This window comes from Talpa occidentalis, unplaced genomic scaffold (assembly GCF_014898055.3).
Source record: "Talpa occidentalis isolate TD23 unplaced genomic scaffold, MPIMG_talOcc4v2.1 talOcc4.1111, whole genome shotgun sequence".
NCBI lineage: Eukaryota > Metazoa > Chordata > Mammalia > Eulipotyphla > Talpidae > Talpa > Talpa occidentalis.
The window spans coordinates 2,646-22,990 of NW_023601118.1; the positions used below are offsets into that span (position 1 = coordinate 2,646).

The window sequence follows — 20,345 nt, forward strand, 5'->3', positions numbered from 1 at the left end:
GACCTGGGCCACAGCATTTGCGAGGCTGGCTCAGATTTTAAGCACTCAGCAGTCATATGGGTTTAACAATACAATGAGAATTTCCAGAATAAATCATTTCCCTTTCTAACACGGAAGCTTCGGGCTCTTAAACATGCAATATATTAGTGTATACGCCATCAAAGTTCTTCAAGGACTTGAACAAGCACAAGAGCGTTAGTTCCTCCACGCAGGAGGATTCCACTCGTTTGCTCTTTCTTTTCAAAATAAGTGACTACAGCAAACAGAAAAGCAGAGGAGGAGCTGGTGAGGATGGGCCTGGACAACCTTTCAGGCATGAACACAGCACCGAGTCCCTTTCCTGGGCAGCAGCACTGGGGAGCAGGGCTAAGAATAAGCCCTTAAAGTTCAGGGACTGTGCGAAACTTCCCTCGGCCAACTTGAACAGCGCCTGAGCCGTGCGGGTGCCCAGGTGAACAGCTGTAACTGGATAGCAGCATAATCCTCCGGCTGTTGTTATATAAGAGCGGTGGTGGGAGGAGTGTCTGCAAAGGTCAGCATGGAGCTTTCGAAAATCATTTTACCTAAAGGCAGAGCAAGAGCTGTGCTTTCAGAGCAAGAGCTGCGCTGACTTTGTTCTGTGGGGTCTCTTGCCCAACAGAGAAACTCACACACTGGAGCAGGAGATACAGTCTATTTGGGGAGCGGCTTGGAGACCTTTTCTTTTGTTGGGGGCTATTCGATGATACTGGGAGTCCCTTGATGAAGAATGATTGCACGCGTGGCCCAGGAGTTGTACGGCTCAGGCCTCTGGCCTGAAGAGACCATAATTCTTTATAAAACATCACACAGTCCCTTTGGCCTTGCCTCTGTCTTGGTGCAGCCGTGGAGGGCACCCCCAGATGTGCACCTCTGGTCAGTGTGTGGTTCGGTTCAGCGACTGTCAAGGAGACAGCTCTACCCCGTGGCTATTGGGGGAGCAGACGATGGTATTTACATTGGGTCTTAGCAAGAGAAAACGCTTGTGAATTGGGTCTTGACAGGTGAAGAGCTTCTTGCATTGGCCCTTACTGGCGAGCAGACGTCTCCTACACTTGGCGTTATCTCCTGTTAGACTGGAATGTGAGCACATTTGCAACTCAGTCGACACCAACAGCACCTTGAATTCACATGCTGAAATAGCAGCCCCGAGCTGTTGAAATCAGAAAGTGGCTGAGCACACAAGCGCGCGTCTCTGTCCATGCAACACGAAGATCACAGATGTGCGTGTGGCCAAAATCGGGAAGAGCAGAAAGTAAAATTCCCCTGGTGCCATGTGCTCTCCGCTGTCACACCTGTTTTCTGCTAGTGTGTGAGATTTGAAGACTGAAGGGTGAAGCAAAGCCTGTGTGATGAGGAACTTGAACTTCATATTGTGGGGAAGCAGGAGGATGGGGGAAGAGGGTGTTTGAGCTGGGAGAGCTTCGCTCCCATCTGAATTTTGCTGTATGACTTTAGGCAGGCCCTCTGCCACACCCCGCTGCTCTCTCTAGACTAGAAGGAAGAATGTGGAAATAATATCCTCAAAGATGGAGGTGGTGACTTTCTGGCATGGCCCTGGGAAGTGGCGACAGCTAGGTCTTCTCAACCTTGTCAGTTTTTTCTAGTGGTTTACATGAATTTACATGTACCATGTATCAAGACATATTTGCTCTTCTTTGCCTATAATTAGATTTTAATCAAAGCAACAAATCTTTATTGATTTGTCTGTTATATTTAAGATGGATATAAAGAGAAAGGATATGAGATGCTTTCAAAGATGATCAAATTAGAATGCAGGAGAAAAATGCACACAGACAAACCAGCAGTGCACAGGCCACAGCCAGATACGCTGCGTTTCCACTACGGAGTAAGGTGGCGCCTTTCTACTCCCGCACTTACTACTTGATTTTACTGTAGTTTGATTTATAACCAAAGTATTGTGTTGATATTTTTGTATTTAATTGATTTGCGCTCCTTTTCAATTTGGAAATTGATGTGGAAGGAAGATGCATTTTAAATATTTTTTTTTATGTTGGATTTCTCTTTTTGTTCAACCGCTTTGGAGTTGTATCACTGAGCAGTCTCTGTTTCTTAACATTCCCCTAGGCTGTTGGATATTTTCATGTATGGTTTGTGAGCCAAAAACCCATTTCCTACTTTTTCAGTCCTGAAATGAGTAAAGTGAAGTGATTTAGATTTTTCATTTATGTTGACAATGGTCATGCCCAAACTTTCATAAACAAGGTCTGTTCCTCAGACTTCTTAGCCATGGAGCTGCGTTTAGAGTGGGATTAAATTTACATCAAACTGTCCACACTGTAACCCCTATTCTTCGACGGGGACATTTGTGTTCAAGGCGGCTGATAAGGCTATATTTTCATCTGAGGCCGCAGAATGCAGTGACATAGGCCACTTTGGAAAGAGAAATATTAAACCCGTGACCTTGGCTCCTCAGGACCAGGTCTAAATGAAGGCCATCAGCCTATACACATCTCAAAAGCCAGCAGCTACAGCCTGTTCCGATTTTGACACAGAAATTAAAGGTCCTTTGCAAAGAGGGTGAAATGCCCCTTGGACACCCCAACAGTAAGGTGTACTATAAAGGCAGAAATACGGTCTGCTCTCCCAGGGCATATCTCAGGGTTCAGATCCCGGCCTCTCCTCTTTCCAGCTGTGTGGGAACAGGCTGATTCTTTAGTCCTGCTGAGCTTTCATTCCTCTCATCTGTGGAATGAGGATACTAGCAAGATCAATCTTAATGTGTCCAGGTACAGATAAAGTGAAAAATATAAGTAAGTATATTGGTAGCAAATTACCAATGCTGTCAATCATGACATAATTTCATAGGCAAACACTAGTACCCTTACCCTTCTCTCTTTGCTCACAAGGTATGTCCAAGCCCCATACCTGTGATCCCAACCTGGAGGAAAATAAACCCACAAACAGAAATCCCCACCACATGAAAACATACAACTCTGCTTAACCAAATAGATGGTATTTTAGGGTCACGGAGTGAAATGCCAGAGACCAGTGTTGCTTACAAAACGTTAAATCTGACATCAACTTAATTTTTTTTAAGACTTTTCATGAGAAAACAATGAATGGTCAAAAATAATGACAATATGTAACATTTCTTTTTCAAGTAACTTGGTTTCCGGGATGTCAAAGTGTTAGCTGAAAACAGCCATTAAATCTTTCAAAAATTGTATTACTTTTTTCTTGCAAGTAAATAGTTATATTTCAATGCACTGATAGAATTGCAACTTCTTAGTCTCATCATAGATTTTCATTCCAGATTATAGATTGTTTACATATATTTAAAAACAAACTAACATAAATTTTATGATGTTCTAAAACCCAAGGTCAAGGGAAAGACAAAATAGAAGTTGTATTTTCTGTTCATACAGAATTCAGTAGATTAAGGAGCAGAAAGAGAAGGCTGAAAATTTGAAACTGGATGAACCACAGAAGAATATTGCATTGTCTGGAAGCTGATAAGGGCTTTAAGGAAATTTAGAAATCTTTAAAGGAAGGGATGATATGATCAAGACTTGTCCATGAGAAAAGAGGACTATAATAATTGAGAATGCCAGTGGATTCCAATCTTACTGAAGAGAACTGCAGAATCCCTAGAGGCTTACTTGAGTAATAGTTGGAAATGACAGTGACCTGAATTTTAAAAGAAACATATAAAATTTTTTTAAATTACTCTATTTAAAAAAGCACATTATATAATTTTAGGAATAAATGCATATTAAAATTTTAGCATTTTAGTAAGTCTGAAATTTTATATTTTAGAAAGATTAAGTTCTTTAACTACAGCAGTCTGTTATTTTCTTGTAGTTTATTTATTGCCTCATTAACTCAATAAATATACAAAGGAAACACCCAGTTCAAAAAGAAACAAGAGAACAAAGAGATAATTCTCCTTTTTTGCCCAAACGAGGGTAATGTTTTCCCTCAAGATGTTCTCCTCTGTGTTAATCCTTTATAATAACTTCTGGATGAAAGCTCTGGAATTTAAAGATTCGCTATCTAACCCAATAGTCTTGAGGCAGGCACACTTGAATGTTCTTCTTTTTCTTCATGGGCAAAGAACAGATATTGTAGGGTCCTCTTCTGTAGCAAGTCAAAGCTGGCCTGAAAGGAGTTTATAGTTATAATTTCCAGGATTGGTGTGCCCAGATTTTTGGTCTGCAGCAGTTCCCCAGCAGTAAAGACCTAGAGCTACACCTAAGAGGAATCGGATAAGAGAAACAAGGGAGACACTTAAGAGTTCCACGCTTCTCTCCCCATGCGGCTCCTGGGGGGAAGCATTTGGGTTGCCCCAGTAAAGCTCCCTTTAAATGTGTGTGGTGACAGATGCTTCTTCTTTAGGGCTGAGGAATACAGGAAAATGTAATGTGGAACAAATCAAAATTATAGCAGATAGATATGTCCCCGATGAAATACATTAGAACACTTAGATTTTCTTCTTTGATCTTACAGTACAATAGTGAGATGCAATGAATGGCTAAAGGTACAGGTTCTACCAACCGGGTGACTTTGACTTCACCGTTCAAACTCCCTGGACCTGACACTCCTTTTATATAACATGAGAATGGGGTACCCAGATTCTATTACCGTTAATTTATATGGATTTTTTTTAGCACTTCCCAACCCAGAAAGTACCAAATCATGCCAAATAGGAATGTTCTACTTTTGGAGAGCAGAAAAAACTTGAAATAGTACCTAAAGCATCATGCCTTTATAAGGTTAAACATAACAGGTGTAAACTGCGTTGTGCTGGCACAATGTTAAATCCTCCATAATCATGGACTCTTGTTTTAATTATGTGTTATCTCCTTAATATACTTGTAACAATCTCTGATACTGTTTTGCATAGTGGAAATAAACTGCCAAAATGGATAAAAAGGAATTATACACCTTAAGCCTTTCACTGTTGGAATTGCGTTCAGTTTAACCATATGACTTACCCACATAGAAATCTGGGTTGGGGGGGGGTGGTTTTGTTTACTTGTTTGTTTGTTTTTAAAAGAAGGAATTCAGAAATAATCAGTATAGGGCTAGAGGAACTGTTTGACCCAACCTTGTCCCAATTTTCTGCTCTATCACCTTGACCTAGTCTTCTTAACTTTGTAGTAGTAAAGGGCTGCACTACCTCCAGACAGCCAAGCCTGTACTACCTCCAGACAGCCACAGAGAAAGATCACAGTGTGAAAAGCCTTCTTACAAGACTGATTTTTCCAAGACCTGGGGAAGTCCTACCTCATTCTCACTGACCAGACTATTGCTTGGCCCACCGCTCACAGCAGTGGAAGCTGGAGAGGGATGATGATGTTTGTGACTGGGCACACTGCCACCTTACAGTGAATGATTGTAGACTGTTGGGTTCTGAGTGTATGATCAACAATGTGTGCCCCAAAGCCACAAGAGGGACACAGCTCCTAGTCTTGGCATATGTCCTCAATGTTGGGACACTCTGAAGGCATTTGCTGATACTTGAATCCTGCCATCATTGTGGAGAGGTGGTCTCTGGTGTTTGGAATGATGCAAGTTCTGGAGCGAAGATATGAACCCCCAAAAAATCTTCAGCCACCACCAACTCTTTAATTCACAAGCAGGCTTAGAAGGTGAATGCTTGTTTCCAGTAGGGAGACTGCTGAGTCGTTGAAAGCAAAGGCGAGAACCCGCAGGGACAGGGTCTAACCAGAAAATGGCAAGCCCTGCCTGGAAATAGGTTTGCATCTTTCCAGAAGTACTGACTTAAATGCAGAGGATTCCAGAAATTCACTTGAGATGTGCCTCAAAAACTCTCCAGGCCTGATGATGAAAGAAAGAAGTGATCAAAATACCATCTGTCATAATGGAAAACCCAAGCAGCCCGGAGCCTCTTCCTGGGGCAGCCCGTGCAGATTGCATCAATCTGGACAGTTCTGTGTGTGCTGAGGTCACATTTTGGCTGATCTTTTTGCTTACGACTTTAACCAAATAAAGCCTTCTCTTTCCACATCTCTCTTGCCAAAGTCAGGTTGAGAGATGGTTCTGTGAGAGGATTGTTTTTGGCAGGAGATACAGAGCTCTTCTCACTCAGCAGAACATACCCACAAAGCCAAATAATCCACCAGTCAGGGGGCCAAATTACGTTAAATTGCAGAGAAGCCACTAAAGTCCTTTCCCTTTGACTCTCGTTTGGTTCAGTTTTTTAATTTTCTTTTTTTAATTTTTTTTTCTTAGCAAAAAATATTCCCCGACGCCAATAAAAGGCTCAAGGGAACTTTCTTCAGTCATAACTAGTTTGCCTCCAAGGAGGATTAGCTTTTAGGATTTTCCCACTCGCTCCTCCTCTTGCTCCCTTGTTCTGATTTTTGCCATATTACAGTTTCTGCTTCTCTGTGGTTGCTCATGCCTAGGCTGACACCTTCAAGAAGAGAGATGGGAAGAAATTCTAGTGTCTGCAAATCGTCACTCCATCTATTCATGTCCACTTGGAACCAAGGATATTAAATTCAAAGCCAGAGAAGACGAGGGAAAAATCCCTTGCTTACTAGCTGCAGGCTGGCATATATTTCATATGACTCGGAGGAGCCTCCACAGCCCGCATGGGTCTGGCCTCTGGCCGCCTGGAGGTTCCCTGGGGAGATGACTTAAATTCTCTGGGCTAGTTTCCTTATCTGTAAGGAAAGAACATTGAACCGGATGATCAGGAAGGTTCCCCTGAACTGAGGGTTGGGGCGGGAGACTTAGTTACTATAGAAACCTTGATTGTTTTACTCAACCCTGTATGAGCTGTGGGGATCCCTGATGTGGGAGTCTATGTCTTGGCTTGAAGCTCATGAAAACGAAGGAGTTAGATTCAAAAAAACCTGCATCCTCTACTTGAGTGAATGTTCTGTGAAGCAAGTTTGCTAGAGCTCCCTCCCAGATTCTACCAGATGGGTTTCTTCCATGGAAATTTTTGGAGAAATGCTTGATGGAGTTCATCTTCCCAGGACCTGTGTGTGAAATGAGACATGTTCCTTGGAACACTAGGTCACAAAGAGCAAGGCTGGGCAACCGTCTCTTGGCCTTTAGGCCTCGTCATTATGAATGAGGGTTCTCAGTTTACCACAGAGAGAGAGCAAAGAGAGCGTGTTGGGGCAGCGAGATGAGCTGCTTTCCTAACACTCGGCGCCTCTTTCTGCCTCTGTGCTGTAGGGGTGACAGTGCCTGCTCCTGTCCACCTTCTACTGCATTTAAAGCAATCCTGTTCAGGGAAGTGAAGACGTCCTAAAGAACATTCAAGACAGGGCCTCCCTGGTGGTGCAGGGGTTTAGTCTCAGTGCTATCACCGCCACAGCCTGAGTTCAATCCTTCGGCAGGGAGCTGACCCACATGGCACAGCAGACTTCTCCTGTCTCGCCCACTGCTCCCCTCAGCAGTGTATTTCAGTGGATCTGCCTGTTCTGCTCCCCGCTCTGTCTCTGGTGAATCCTTTCATCCCCATTATGTATAAATAAATAAAATCTTAACAAAAAATTATTCAAGATAAACACCACAGGTAGAAAAGTAGAGAGAAAAACATCTGACCGGATAGTACTGAGTAGCCAAAATTTTATGGAAACACTGTATGACTATCCAGGAATTGGAGGATAAGAAGGAGAAATAAATTCTTTGTAGGAGCTAAAATCCTGAGACTCTGTGTAAAGGAAGTATCACTAGACAAACATTTTACTATACAAAAAATGAAGATAATCCTAAGTGAAGCCACAACTACTTCAAATAATGAAGCAAATACTGAGGGTTCTGGGACCAGAAGTGAAAAAGAGCAAGATTTAAAAAATAATACCTATATTCCGAGCTGTTTTGTGATTTTATTTTTTTTTTTTTTTATTTTTTTTTTTTAAAGATATATTTATTTATTTATACAAGCACTGGGTACAGTCAGAAGCGCAGGAGGGTGAGAGAACTCACCAGAGCCAGAGCAGGGAAAAGAACAGGCAGACTGACGAAATACACTGCTGAAGGGAGCAGCGGGCGTGGCAGGAGAGGTCTGCGCACCATGTGGGACCCTCCTGCAGCAGCCGGGGATCAAACCGGTGCTGCAGAGGCTGCAGGCAGCTTCACAACTCAGCGCTCAACCGCTGCGCCACCAGGGAGGCCCTGTTTTGTGATTTTAGAGCTAATTTAAAAGCAGTTACTGAAATGTACAGTTTTTTGTTATATGTTATGTTTCAACGAAAAAAGGTATAAAAAAGCAAAGTCCTTCATAAGCTAAAAGAAACTTTTTAAATGTTGCTTTTCTTTTAGCAAAACAAAAGAAGTTAAGATGGAAATGTTCTTTGACAATGAACGTGGGGTGGTCTTCACAGACACTGGAGTTTTGGAATAAAGCTTGTCAGAGGCCAGAACTTAACATCCAAAGTAATTGTGGAAAAGTAAAAGGAAACCCAAGTAACAGTGATTGAGACAAACGGGGGCTTATTTTCCTCAAAAGCCAAAAGTCCAGGAATGGGCATTTGCCATCAAGGACCCACCCTTTTCCCATCCTTCATCCTTAGCAAGTTGATGTTCAACCTCATGACTCATGTTCACAAAATGGCTGCCATAATCCCAGCCATTTCTTCTGTAGTTCAGGCAAGAAAAAGAGAGCAAAGGGCTCATGCCAAGTGTATCTTTCCTTTTATCTGGAAAGCAAAAAACCTTTTTGGCCTGAACTTGAGAACCTGGACACTCCAGCTGCCTCTACGTGGAAATAGGCAGGGGAGAAAAGTTGAAAATGACGGGCTAACCGGAAAGCAGTGAGTGCCAGAGAAGTGGTTTGGAAGAGAATAATCTTGTGGCTTATTGTTAAACTGGGAAGAAGAAAGAATATAGAGCCTTTGAGAGTGTGGCTTAGAATGGCAAACATTGCCACTAATAAAATCATTATATCACAGTCCTTAGGGTGAATTAAGACCGATTCAGAGGCAAAATAGCCTTGTTTTTCATCCTGAATTGGCTGTAAGCCTTAACTATTTCTAGACCTTATCCATTCTTGTCACAAAGTGAGAATATATTCCCTGCCTCACTTGGATCCTTTCCTATTTATCCAATAACGCACGCTACATACCTGCAGTGTGGCAGGCACTGTGCTAACGCTGAGGATACACAAACATGGCAGCGACCCCTTCCCGATGCCTCGAATTCCAGAAGGGAAAGGCAGCCTGAAACCGTGCTTATGGGGCACTGTCGCTTGTTGGATATGTTAAAATGATAGCTATGAAATAGAGAAGATATGTAAGCAAATGATGCTAAGTGAAGTGCAACAGAAGGGCTTTGAAAAGGGCTTTGGGAGAAGGGGGAGATGACTCCTTCTGGCGTGGGACCTGCCAAGGAGATGAAATCCGAGCGAGGACTTGACGATGAAGTGGAAGATGCCGGAGACTGAAGATGAGTGAGGCCTCGGTGTGCAGAGTGGTGCAGTTATAGTCGTGGCTTCTGGAGGAGCAGAGCTGATTCAAATGCAATGAGAGCTTCAGAGGGGCTTGAGGGTTCCTGAAAGATTGAGAGGCTCATTCTGTGAGCTTTGGGGGGGTAGGAGGTGAAATGGGGCTGAAGGCTGGTGGGGTGTTCAGAGTCAGATGTGAAAACCTCAGAAGTCATGTGAAGGAGGTTGGCCTTCACTGGAATCTAGAACCAGACATGGATCTGTGGCTTAGAAAGATCATTCTGGAACCAGTAAGAAGAGGCTTTTGGAATGGAAAGAGGCTGGTAGCACACAGACTGTTCAGGAGCCCCTACCCCTCCCCATTCCAAAATTATTTAAAATTCAAAGAACAGAAAAACTCCACATCCATCCAATCGTCAATTTTAGCTTCCATATTGTCCACACACACTAACGGAGACGTATGTTTTGGTCAAAACTGTAGGATGCGACCACAGCATATGGTTCCGCCATGACAGAGGGGTGGCGTCGGGCTGTGTCTTTGGATCCAGCTTTAAACAGACCCCAGGCCCCTCGCTGCTGACCCCAGGAAGGTTCCTTACTGCAGGGCCACTGCCGGCATTGCTGGTATGCACAGATGAGTGTGGCCTGCTATCCATTTTTATAAATATTTCTTATTGATAGGAGCACAATTTGAAGTCTTTTTGATAGGTTTCCATCACCTCAGACTGCAGATCAAATATGCTCCTCCACCCTGGAAGTCTCCCAGGGAACCTGCGGTCACAGTTGGCCACTGTCAGTGATAACGTGGCCAGTGCTGCTTCTGGAAAAGGCAGACCGGAGACATTTTAAAGCTTGCCCTTGCAGGTGCCCTTCATGTTTGGATCTCTCTCTCAAACTGCTCGGACAGCCCAGGGCGGCTGATTGGATGTGGGTAGGGAACAAGAGAGGCAAGAAGAGTCTGAGGATCTCACAGGGCCTTGTGGGGCTCTGCTCTCAGGCCACAGGGAGAACGTGGACCCTGCTGAGTGCCTGTCCAGCTTCATCTCAGTTCCAGGAGAGCAGGAGCAGGTCTTCTGGGTCAGCCCTTGCTCTGTCGAGTGACACCCCTCTTCCCTCTGCTGCTCCATGCCCCAGCGTGATTTTGAGGCCTGGTTCTGGGATAAGTGGGCGGCCTTGGTCCTGCATGTGAATGGACGAGGTCGTGATGGTGAATGCAGACAGCGGTGGGGGAGCCGCCAGCCCCAGCCAGGCCAGAGCCGTGCGTGGGGGCTGCGCTGACCCCCTGCCCTGCCATGGCGGCCGCGGGGCAGCTCGCCTCGCCTGCATGGCTGCGGCACAGTCTGTGGAGCTTTTGTGGTCTTCGAAGGCGGGTGTGGGGATTGGACCTTCTGATGCTTCAGCTTCTCAAGTGCATGAGTGATCCTTGAAAGAACTGTTAAGAGTCTTCTTTATTTTTCATTCCATCTACTGTTTGCTGGGCGACCCACTGAATCTATTCTCCTCGTGAATGAATGAGAGACCCCGGGCCATCTTAGCCTCTGTTCCTAACGATCACCGTCCTTCTTTGAAATACAGTTGGATTTCACACTTAAAAAAACTAAAAGGCCCCTTGGCCGCTCAGGCTGCAGCGCAGCCATCACACTGCCAGGGCGGTCCTTCCTTTCCCACCTCCCCTCCCCCACCGCCCTTCCCTGCGGTGGGGAAGTCACCCACTCCCGCCTTAATAAGCCCAGCTCTTCTCCCTGAGGGCCAAGGAGCGATGTTTTAGCAAACACAGATAAATCAATAAATGTGCCTTATCAGTGTTGGGATTGCTGGCAGGTGCCCTGCAGCAAACATTGCAATTTCACCATCTCTCTCTCACACACTCTCTCTCTCTCTCTCTCTCTCTCTCTCTCTCTCTCTCTCTCTCTCTCTCTCTCTCACACACACACACACACACACACACACACACACACACACACGCACACACGCACCATCCAAGCCTGCATTCCTATTTCTTCTTTGCTTAGATTCCCCCATCTAGCAGATCTGCATTCAAATGGAAATTGATCCAGGTGACTCCCCCAGACCCAGGTGGCAGCTGTATCTGGGAAGCAGTTTTAAATAAACCCTGTGCACTAAAGTCCTTTGTTCTAATGTTGCCTCTGACCAATGGTCTAAGCATTTTCATCCACATGGATCTTAGGAAAAGTCTCTTCACCATTTAATTATCACCATGTGGTGTCTGCTTCTAGAAAGCAGTACTGTTTTTGAAGAAGATTGACAATTTATCGAGGGAAAGGACAAGTAATAACTCAGTATATTATTTGTCTTGTTCTTTAAACTGAGGCCGGCCGGCCTTTTAGTTGCTCAGACAAGTGGCCTTGGGGAGGCCTCTCTTCCCACTTTCTGGCACCCTCTCTGTCACCTCCCCTGTATTACTATAGAAGGAATGTTTGTAGAATCCATTGCAGTCTGGGGGAGGACGGAGAGATGAGAAAATTAAAGGTAATCTTATACCTTTATGAGAAAATAAAGTATTTTAAGAGGACAAGAGAATATATGGCTATCCACGGGTTTCTTTCATGGCTGTGAGTTATGTACAGATAACTTGCTGTGCTCACCGTTTTCCCAAATACGATGAGACCTCTGGGGAAAGTCTGGCTGGCACTCTACCATTAGGGAGTTTTATGTCTCGCGGTGTCTTAGTCTGCTCAGGGCGCTCTAGCAAAATGCCACAGAACAACAGAAACTTAGTTCTCTCAGTTCAGGAGACTGAAAGCCCAAGGGCAGTTTCAGATCAGGTGGCAGACCTCGTTCCCATAGGGCAGAAGGGCCAGGGAGCTTTGAGGGGTCTCTTATAAGGGCACAGATTCCCCCCCCCAGCAGGTCTCCACTCTGGTGTCCTCCCAGACACCCACCTCCTAACCCTGAGAATTACAGTCTCAACAATGAAGGGGGGGGTCACATTCCATCCCGTCTGTTCTAAGTTCCACACTCAGGATTTTGTAGTACCCAACCACAGGCCAAACTTTTCTCCACAAAAGCCAGTGACAATGTCTTTCCTTCAGGGGGCTGGAACCATCCTTCCACATCAGAGTCTGAGATTCTGTATTCTTGATCTACTGTCTTGGGGCCAGAGTTGACATTTTCACGTGCAGTGCAACCACTCACTCTTCTGACTCCCGACGCCATCCCGGGCACAATGCTAAACCATGCTACCAGCCAGCTAACGGTAGCAGCTGACGAAAGAGAAAACACTGACTTGACTAAGTTTGGAGTCTCTCTCCTCCACAACTTTCACCAGAATCCAGTAGTTCCTGGGGCTCTGCAGGTGTCAGCCGCCTTCCTCAGAAGAAAGCTCCTGAATGTTGACTAAGTGAAATTTCTCCCTTTGTTGCCCTGCGTGTGCCTCACACTGTTTTGTTCTTTTGGCCCAGAAACAGAAAAGATAGTGCTAGAGGCAGGAAATGGGTTGCCCTCCTGGAAATTCAATGACCAGCTCTTCCCCTGTGACGTGTGTGGGAAAGTGTTTGGCCGCCAGCAGACCTTGTCGCGGCACCTGTCGCTGCACACAGGTGAGTTAACCTCACCCTCGGCTTCTGCCCCCCTCTACCCCGCTTCTCTGTCGCCGAGAAACTGGTTCCTCTAAGAACCTCTACAGCGAGTGGTGGAGATGCTTGTATCCTGGCTTTTCAAGCCATTTTCCGGGCTTATTCAAATAAGGCCCTGAAGGGTTTTGATTTGTATTGGAAAGACTCAAAGTTCAAGTGAGATTAATGAAAAGAGATAATAATACACATTGATGCACATCCAGGTAAACCCCCAGATTCTGGGAATCCACTGCCCTGATCTTGAGGATCCAGGGGGTGGGGTTGTTACCCCTCTTATGTGGTAGATGGGAGCAGGAGGGGAACAGAAAACCAAGTGTCCCTTCCTGTTCTGCCAGCGTTCATTACCTTTACGGTCCAACGACAGCACCACCTACTCCTTTTTCTGTAATTTTCTCGATTAAGCAAATGAATCCAGAAGCCGCTGTGGAAACTGTGTTGAAACACTGTCAGCTTTATGAGCGGTTTCCACTAAGAAATTAATTGAAATTTTTAATTTTATGTATGCAAAATGAGCGTTTCCTCTTAGATTATATCATGCCATCCATTTTTTTTGTCTTTAATTTCATTAGTTTTTCATTTCTTGGCTGACCCGGGCCTGGAGCTCAGGGACAGTGACCGGCTTCTCTTACAGCCCCATCTCGCCCCTCAGCCCCCGCCTCACCTGGCCTCCATGGTGTGTGCAGCCATAAGCGTGTGCCCGTGTGCACACCCAGCGTTCATTTAGCCTCTTAGGAGCCCCCTGACCAGGAAGGAGGGGGGGGCCTGTGGATGTCCCTGAAAACGCAGGTGGTCCCTTTGCTCTGGGTCTTTCTTTTACTTTTGAAATTAATACAGAGGGACTTGCTGGTGGGCAAAGACTATTTCCCCCCATCCCCGTCCCCCTGAACCTCAGAAAATTGACTTTGTTTATGAACGTCTGCTAGTTTGTAGTTGTCCGTTTTGTCTCATCATCCACTGTGATTCCTTGTTTCATTCAAAGATGAAAATATTTGTCTGTATTTTTCTGACTAGCTTTACTCTCCATAACTCCCTCCAGCTCCTTCCATGTTGCTGTAAACGGGACATTTTGTCTCCCTTATGGCTGAATAGAGTCCATGGTGTGGCCAGCGCCCCTCAGTGGCACTTAGCTTGCTCCAAAGTCCTCGCGACCGAAGCCCCCGTGCAGCAAACCCTGGGGTGCTCCCAAGCACACTTTAGAGATGTCCAGCTCGGGGGGTTCCTCTGACCCCATTTGAAATGAGACTTGAGCCCCTTCCTTGATACCGCAGCGCGGGCTCTTGCAAAGTGTTGGGATGGCCTCGTGGGAGAGTGGTTTCAGGTTTTTCCTATTTCTTGTCACCCCAGAGGAAAGAAAATACAAATGCCACTTGTGCCCCTATGCTGCTAAGTGCCGTGCTAACCTGAACCAGCACCTGACCGTCCACTCGGTGAAGCTGGTGAGTACGGACACCGAGGACATCGTCAGCGCCGTCACCTCCGAAGGCAGTGACGGGAAGAAGCACCCGTATTACTACAGGTGAGCAGCCGACGCCCCTGCCGGCCGCTTCCCGGACGTGCTCGCGCCTCCCTGCCCGTCTGCCAGGGCGGCCGGGCGGGGCCCACCTTCCCGGGGACATAACAGCCTGGGGTGAGCCCCTCTCTTGGCTTAGGGTGGCCTCGTAGACTCAGTGGAGAGGGAAGTGGGCTTGGAAGTGGCTTTCTGGGGTGGAACTTGAGAGAGTGGCGGGGCTCTGAGGAGTGATCGCGTTCAGTCTCCACAGCTGGGACACTCCCAGCTCTGAAGCGCCCACCTCCCTGCCTCCTGAGAATTGCAGGAGCAAAAAAGATGAGGGAAAACAGGCCTGAGAAAGCACTGCCTATTTTTCCTGGTCTGCCTTGTCCTCTCCTAGCTGGAACTTTTTTCCCTATTCACCCACGATCCATATCCTGTTTGGTTGCGCTCAAATTCCAAGCTGCCAGCTCTCTACCTAATCTTGCCCAGGAGCCAGGCCATCCGGATGGGTGGCCTCTGTCAAGAAGGTCACGGACTGGGCTTATTGCTCCAGGTGCCAGCGGGCACCCGGTCTGTGCTTTCCATCCACCCGGGAGCTTCGCAGAGCCTGCGAGAGGCCGGCCCGCCGCGCGGGGCACTCAGGTTGACCACCCGCGCCGCACCTGCTGGCCCAGAGGAGTCCGCTAGGTGATGGGCGGCATCTGGAACCTGTAATTTTTAATTAACTTTATGATTACTTAGCATCGCGATAGCATGTATGGGATTGTTACAGTGTGCTGGCACTTAATCCGTTTGGCACGGTGACCACTTCCAAAGCACCCCAGAAAGCAGGAGAGTGTTCTAGCCCCAGCCCTTTGGGTGGGGAGAAAAGGTGTGTAAAAGCCCCGTCGCTTGTTTTTCCCCCTTGGCGTGGCCACGCAGCAGCGGCCAGCCTCCACTCAGCGCTCTGCCCCCTCGCCCCTCCTCCTCTAGCTGCCACGTGTGCGGATTTGAGACCGAGCTCAATGTCCAGTTTGTCAGCCACATGTCGCTCCATGTGGACAAGGAGCAGTGGATGTTCTCCATCTGTTGCACCGCCTGCGACTTCGTCACCATGGAGGAAGCGGAGATCAAGGCTCACATCGGCACCAAACACACAGGTGACCATCCCTCGGCCCCCTCACCCTTCTGCGCTCCGGCCCCGGGCACCCAGGTGCCACCCACCTGGCAGGAGCACCCTCATCGCCATGTGGCACCAGCAGGAAGCAGGGCCACGTGTCCCTGCAGCCCCCATACCCTGGGCCAGCTCAGCCGCTGACCCGAAACACCCCGAGTTCACACATGGCGGAGAGCTGTGGAGCTGCTTGCCGGGGCCTGGGCCTGGTCGCTGTAGGGATGTGCGTGCTGGCCGGCCTTCAGCCTCCCTACAGCCCCGCAGTGTGAGGATCCTCTACAGCGAGACGCAGGCATAAGGGGGATGTGTCAGCTCTGGGCAAGGTCAACGCTAGGATGTGACGCCAGAATGGCACCCAGAGCCGCTTCTCCCGGTGCTCCCCCACCCTGCTCGCTGCTGTCTGGCAGGTTGTGCAGGAGCAGGAAGCTGATTCCCCTAAAATAGCCGAGCGTCCTCCAGGCTGTGGCCCAGACTCGACGGCACGAGTGTCCTCGTGGCGCAGGGACCAGTGACACACAAGGACTAACTCAGCAAGGACAGGCCACCGCCCCCCCACCCCACCCCACCGTGTGTTCATGGAGCTTATCAACTCCGAGCCCGGCACTGGGTAGGCCCTGCACATCCTGGGCCTTGGAGGCTCCGCGAAGGGAGCTGTCCTGAGAGTTGTGCTGACATGGGCACGGCAGAGGGGTATCTCCAGGCTGTGCTGTGTCGGCTCCTTGGTGCCAGCGGCCACAAAGGCTTGTTTTTGTCAGTAAATCGAGCGGCTATAGCTTGGAGGCCTGCAGAGAGCCGTTATGGAAGTGAGGCGGTGCTGTGTGTGGAGGTGGTCATCTGGCCCTAACCACGTTAGCACCGCGGGCAGCAGGTGAGCCGGGAAGAGCCACGCAGAGACACACTAAGTCGGCATTTCTGCGGAGCTGGTGGAAGGAAGGGCCAGTCCCGTCTTCCATCCCAAGGTTTCTCATATTTTTCTTTTTCTTTTCTTTCACTTCTCTTCTTCTAACCCCAGTCACCCCAAAGTATGCCTAAACTCAGCCCAGAACCTTCCTCCACCCTCCCACCCCACAACCTCTCCCCTCCACAAACCCTGGTTTCCAGCTCAGGGAAACCATAGAAACCAGAATGGCAAGAATCCTTAGAGTCTAATGACTTAGCATCACCTCCCTGTCATGGATGGGAACTTCGCCTCTACAAGTACAACGCGCCGCCTAATTGGCACCGGGAGCACACAAAGTGCTGGTGCCCTCTGTGGCGGGGGCCCCTCACTAGCTAGGCAGAATATTCTCATTTGCAAGGAGAGCCAAGGGTGAAATGCATTAAATACCGTGGATGCCTGGAACACGGCTGCTGTTAGGGAATGAGGTAATAACCTATTTTATAAGCCAGAGACACTTGCACTTTTTCTTTCTTTTTTAAGGGCCAGATAGTTAAGTATTTTAGGCAGTCGGGCCATACATTTCTGCCACTGCTACTCAACACTGCCTTTGGAATTCAAAAGTGGTCACAGACAACAGGCAAAGGAATGGGCATGGTGGCGGGCACTGTGCCAATAAAACTTTATTTACACAACAGGAGGCTACATTTGGCCCCAGGGTTATAGTTTGCTCACCCCTTTCATAAACTAATGGTCTCAGTGTTCTGTATTTAGTTATTTTGAGGTCTTTGATTTTAACCCAAAATATGTTGATCTGCATCTGTACATTAGTAAGGTGTCTTTTACAGAGTCATGATACAGAGCAATGTGTGTGGCAGGCCGAACACATACATGTGACACCATACACAATGCAGAACGTGTAATCTGTGCTCAGTGATGTGCTTGCTGAGACTGGGGAGCGCGTGTGAGTCACTGCTGTACCTCTGGCGCCTGCCCGGTGCCTGCACAGCATACGAGGTCTGTGCACGCTTGCCCGCCTACACACGCTTGGGTGTGCTAAGGAAGGAGATCACTCAGGCATGGCGCTGGCTTGACCTCCAGTCTGTGGCCGCCTTTATACAGTCGATGTGCAGAAAGAAGTAACTTGGAAGGCAGAGAGCACGTGTTACGTTCTATATCCTGGGCCTCCGTCTTAGACAGGGAGCATAGCAGCTCTTCTGGCCTCTCTGGGCCTCCATCCAGCCCTTGAGTCATTCCATGCACAGGAGGTGCATTTAGATTGACCTGGCCTAGAAACCGGCATCTTCTGCTTCAGTATCCTGGGGACCTGCATTGCTTTCCTGTTACCTCCGTGACACTGTCATCATCAGGATGTACTTGAATCAACAACAAATTTTTAATAGTTTCCGCAGAATCCATGGGCTTTCTCTGCCTCCTGACTAGCTGCCTCATCGAAGGCACCCTTGTAAAAAGGGGTGTGGGCCAGGGGGATCCTGAGGAACTATCCTGAGCTTAGGCGTTTTCCACAGAGAACCTCCTCACCGTCTCTCCATTCCTGGGCTCCTTGTCCCTACAGAGAACGCAAGTTCTCCGGTGCTTGTGACTTCCTCTGTGCAAATTTTACTGCAATTTTTAAATGTTGCAGGAAGTGACATGAGGAATATGAATAGCTCATTGGGAAATATTGTCCTCAATAACTCCCCTCACACTGATGCCAAAATAAGTGCCAGATGACTCAGAATCTTTTAACAAATTGGCCCTAGGAAAGCTTGAAAAAATAGAATATTTATCAAAGTTGCAGAGTGAGAAGGTATAAGTGATACAAGTCACAAAGGAAAGAATTGAGAAATTTGACACATAAAAATTTGTTTGCAAAAGAAAATATGAGAGAAGGAAACAAAGAAAAAAAATCACTGCCTGAAAAATGTATTTATTAAATGACCAAAACACTGATGTATTTACTACAAAGAAAATTCAAATAAACTGATTAGAAGCCCATCAGGTAACTAACTGAAGAATTCACTAAGAACATGAATAGTCAGTTCATAATAAAAGAAATGAAAACTAATCACTTAACGGGAGAAAAAATGTTTAACCTCAGTAACAATCAAATTAAATTCAAGAGCGGTTAATGTTGTACCTATTAAGTTAGAAGACCTATTACAGTGATTTGTAGTGTTTTATAGTGTAGCCTTCTGTTGTCAGGTGCTGATGATATTTAGGGCTTTGGCCTGGCAACATGGTAAAACTTTTGGAACCTAATTAGGTAGTACATACCAAAGTACTTGAAAATGTGATCCAGTAATCTCTATTTTGAGCATTTATCCACAGAAATGGGGGGGGGAAATCAACCAATGGAGTATCAATTTTAAGTTAAAAAATATTAACTTTAATTTTAAAGAAATACTTAGAGAAAGATAATGGATTTAATACTATCATTTAAAACTATTATTTCATAATTATTTTCATAATTTTTTGAGAGCCAACCATGTGCCAGCTATATAAATCAACATGGGGAAAAGGGTTATATTTTACAAATATTACATGGTGATTTTGTAATAGAACAGCAATAATATATTCTTCTATAATGCTTTCCATGAGCCAGGCATTTTTCCTAGTGCTTTCCATATAAAAATTTATGAGATAATTTAAATACCTCTTTGAAGGTCATACAGCTCTTAAGTGGCACAGGTAAGATTCAGATGCAAGGATTCTGGGTGGAAAGCCCTCGCTCAAAGCCACTAGATTACTCAGAGGCAGGGATTTTTAAAAAGAGATGCTTTCTTTTTCAAAACAGGAAAATAAGTATACACCAAAACTGTAATGGTGTTGGTTTTGAGGCAGCAAGATGGTGATTATTTATGGTTTCGATTTCTCAAGTTGGAGTGTTTTATGAAAGATTTAAGCTCCTTTGAGTTCTCCTTGCTGGGCGGTCCAGGATCCTAGTAATGGGTGAGGCTGCACTACCTGTGCAAGGGTGTAGTTCAGGAATCTTGTAGTGCAGATGGTAAATGACTACGTGGACCAGAATGAGCCTTGGATGAAACCAGGAGGGCACCCTGGCTCCTCTCTACTGATAGAGCAAAAACAAACAAACAAACAAAAAAAACCAATGAGGACTGAGATGAGAAGCTAAGAAAGATAAGCTTAAAGGCAGATTTCCCTCTCTGTGGCCTCCAGGAGCTTGTGTATTTATAAAGGTATTGATTCAGGCAATGGTGGCCAGTGCCCTAAGGTCCAAGGTACTTGAGGCTATTCTTAAAGATGGTAATTAAAATGAATATGTCCTCATTGTAAAAGCTAATTTAAAAAGTAATCGCTTGCAATAATCTGTTGGTAAGAACAGCCTGAAAGGATGGATTTGGTGAAGCAATATCAGGGTGTTAGCACCTCATTGAAAATATTCTATTTGACTACAAAATTAACTAAATTGGTTAATTTTTTTATATGTATCCAAACAGGCAGGATTATTAACAAAGGGGAGAAGGGTAAAGAATGCTTGCACATACACAAGTGGGCAGAAAGAGCTGCTTCCAGTGGGACAGTTTGTTGATAGGTATGTTTAAAGGGAGGCTCCATACTTGAGAGAAGAGCTGCTGCTGCTTTGCAAAGGAGAAGGCTGGCGATGAGGAGGAGCACCTGCCTAGGCACAGGTGGGCAGGAGGGTTGCTGCTAAATTGGTTAAAATTCAGTAAGAGACTAGTAATAATGATGTTAGCTTTCACGTGGCTTCCTGTACAGGGGCGCTGTTTCAAGGCGTAAAGCCAACCTTCCTCATGGGTCAGTGAGTGCCTGTCTGTACAGAAACTGGGTTAGTT

At 46.4% G+C, this 20,345-nt stretch overlaps 1 long non-coding RNA gene across 1 annotated transcript; it reads left to right on the plus strand.

Annotated features, from left to right (window-relative positions):
* Window positions 1-11,892: 11,892 nt before the first annotated feature.
* LOC119239755 (uncharacterized) lies at window positions 11,893-15,711 on the plus strand. The gene is made up of 3 exons (XR_005123980.2): window positions 11,893-12,969; window positions 14,350-14,521; window positions 15,470-15,711. It is a non-coding gene; the product is annotated as an uncharacterized LOC119239755 (long non-coding RNA).
* The last annotated feature ends 4,634 nt before the right edge of the window (window positions 15,712-20,345 follow it).